Genomic DNA, 3,371 nt, shown 5'->3' with positions numbered 1-3,371 from the left:
TGTCAGCGGCTGACCATCCTGACACCAGGTGCCAGTGGCTCTCGCACCTGACACCAGGTGTCAGCGGCTGACCATCCTGACACCAGGTGCCAGTGGCTCTCGCACCTGACACCAGGTGTCAGCGGCTGACCATCCTGACACCAGGTGCCAGTGGCTCTCGCACCTGACACCAGGTGTCAGCGGCTGACAATCCTGGCACCAGGTGTCAGCTGCTGACCATCCTAACACCAGGTGGAAGCGGCTGACCATCGTGACACCAGGTGTCAGCGGCTGACACATTGTTGATGTTACTGTTATAAAATAGCTTGCAATTAAGTACTAGCAAAGCTCAATGTAATATTCATAGGTGCTGGAGCATTGTTGTTAACAACTGCTGAAAGTAACTAAAAAGTTACTTTTAATGTAACTTAGTTACTTTCCAAATCAAGTAGTCAGTAGTTTAACTAAGTTACTTTTTCAAGGTAACTGTCCTCACAGTTACCTCACATGTTATGAAGTACCATAAAAATGTTGAAAACAAAAAGTGCTGTAAAGCCGCACTTCAGATGCTCTCCATGTTTGGAGAGCTAACACAGAGCTAATATGTTAGCTAACATGTAGAGCTAACATGTGCTAACATGTGCTCGAGAGCTAACGTGCTGTTATGAAACATTATAACCGCACATTAGTATGTGCTGTTATAATAGATTCATTATAACATTAATTATTAAAAAACACTTCCTAAAACTTCAGGAAATAGCTTATTTATATCAGCCAATCTTATTAGTCAAAACGTGGACCATGAGGGGCCCTTACACACATAAGACCATGAGGGTCCCCTACACTTTGACACACACTTGACACACACTTTTCCAGTTTTTGCTATCTTGTGGGCCAAGTAAAAAAAATGCATGAGGCATGTTAGGAGAGCATCCCAAGCTGCTTTAGAGTGGTTTCCCATGCGGGGTCCAGCATTTTGGGCCCCACGACGTAACCGGGCCCCTCAACGTTGGTGTGCTCCCGTGCTCAGGACCCTGTGTGGTAATATAAACAAGTGCACACACACACACACACACGCACACACACACACACACACACACACTAGTGACACATTGACTATTATGGTCTCCACTGTATTTCTCAGTCGAGTCACAAACCAACTGGTCGCTTCAGCAGACAGACAGAGTGGGATAATTTCAAGGTCATTCATGTTTTGGATCATAAATAGTTCAGCTGGTGTTGATAGTTATTGTCTCTATTAATGGTCGTCTGAAACGCTGCAGCCTCTGAATGGCTCACGTCTTTATTTTTATTTACCACCTGAGAGGCATTTAGTGGTACTAACTTGGGGGTCGCCTCAGTAAATGATGTTTCTCCTCTGGTGAGCTGAAAGATTGCAATGTTGCAAATGAAGAAATGCAACATTTCTTCATTTTGACCCATATTTAAGGGACAGTTATCCGTCATTCGCAGTTCACTGCATGGTTCATGTCTGGTCGGAGGAAGTGGGCTCTCCATGTTGTGTGCACACTGTAAGAAGGTGGCCTCTGATTGGTTACTATTTGCTGATGGTTTTTGATATAGAAAAAGGCTCACTGCTCTGGGCACCACTGTGTCAGGGGGCGTCATCCTATTAATTATTTGCAGAAAGGAACTGAGTTCGTTATTTATGTCAGCAGGTGGTGCAGCCTGCCACAAGAAACTGTTTGCTAAACCAAAATGATTTTTTTATACTGTAAGATGTTCACTATGTGCACATAGTTATTAACTCCTTTATATCTTCAACACTCGAATACAACAGTAGAAGAAGAACTACCAAAGCATCGCAGAAGAAGAGAAGCTACGACAGCTGGACTGAAGTGGTTTTATTCTTTTATTCTGTAACCTGAACGCTGCTGATTAGTTGAGGTTGAAAAAGCATCGCTGCTGTCAGCCAGACGCTTTACGTGTTGTTTCATAGAAAATACTCTGACGTATATTTGACACAAGTCGGACATTGATGATTATTCAAATTATGGATGTCCATGTAAACGTCCTTTTGTGTGAAACTAAAAATGAGGGAACATGGAGGTTCATGATGGACTGCAGAGATGGAAACCTTCAGTCGGTCTCTGGGTCTGTCTGCTAAGCTAGCTGAGCTCAGGTTAATCAGTTTCACTCCTCCATCCGCCTCCCGCCGCTCCCAAACCTCCTGCCCTGACTTTAACATCACCGAGGAAAGAGTCATAAATGGGATTCTGTTCTAAGCAGAACGCTACCTGTTTAAATCACACGCCACTCGCCACCATGAATATCAATGAGCTTCGTCAACTTCCTGCCAGGAGGCGGCAATTGCAGAGGCCTGAATACAGATCAGATGTTAAGTCACACTTTTATCTCTGCTGTTTCACCTCTGTCCTCCATTAAAGGCTCCATTAACACAAGTGAGAGGAATAAAAGCTGCATTATAGTAGACACATGTTGAAGTAAACATGTTTTAGTATTCTGGCCTGTTACCAGGATCTTAAACGCTGCTGTTACATGACCCAACTGTGACTGTTCTCTCATCAGATGCCGCGTTCTGCTTTACCTTCTGTGACAGCTAGAGGTCAGCAGCTAATATACTTTGGTTGTGTATGACCTCATGTCTGATGCTGCATGCGGCAGAAGCAGATAAAACATCAAAAACCTTTTCATGGTTTATTGCAGCTCAGTTTAATGGCAAGGATGAGTAATTCTCATACTTGTTCCACAAAGTCATGGAGGAAATCCCAGCTGGGCTTTTAAAATCCGAGAAGTGCACATTTAAACCTTAAGAAAAATAAAATTCTTTACTTTAAAAGCTGAATTTCTTTGTTTTCCTCTGACAAAATAGTTTATATGTGTAGAAGGTGGAGCAGCTGGTGCCTGGCATCCAGGGTTCAAATCCCAGCCTGGATGTTTTATGCAACAACATTTCCCAGCCTGCAGGTTTAGGGTTAGCGTGCAACAAAACTGGTCAGAAGGAACCAATCAGAGGTCTGGCTCTTCATCTGATCCAACAGACAGTTCATTTAAAAACTGGTGTTTCATCCAACTCCAGTCCACTTGTCTAAAAAGTCCAGTTCGCTTGGGGAGGTGTGAATGACTCAAACCTCAAGCTGCGTTCAGTTGAAGTGAACTCTGGTTCGGTTTGAATCCATATGTGAATGTCAGGCGGACTGGAGACTGTTCTAAAAGCAGGAAGTGGACTACAGAGCAGGGCATTTTGGGTAAATACAACCAAAGCTAACATGTTAGCCTAGTGCTAGCAGGAGAAATGGCTCGTGGTTTTTAACCAAAGACTAAAGAGAAATCCTCCAATCTCCATTTTAGTTTCCATTTATTGAAGAAGGAAGTTGCGTTCAGTGTCTTCAGAGGATTTTTGTAATTTC

The sequence above is a fragment of the Poecilia latipinna genome, unplaced genomic scaffold (assembly GCF_001443285.1).
Source record: "Poecilia latipinna isolate Pla-1442-1.1 unplaced genomic scaffold, P_latipinna-1.0 Scaffold1910, whole genome shotgun sequence".
NCBI classification, from domain to species: Eukaryota; Metazoa; Chordata; class Actinopteri; order Cyprinodontiformes; family Poeciliidae; genus Poecilia; species Poecilia latipinna.
The sequence above is the reverse complement of the archived record's forward strand: the minus strand, read 5'-3'. Positions refer to the sequence as shown.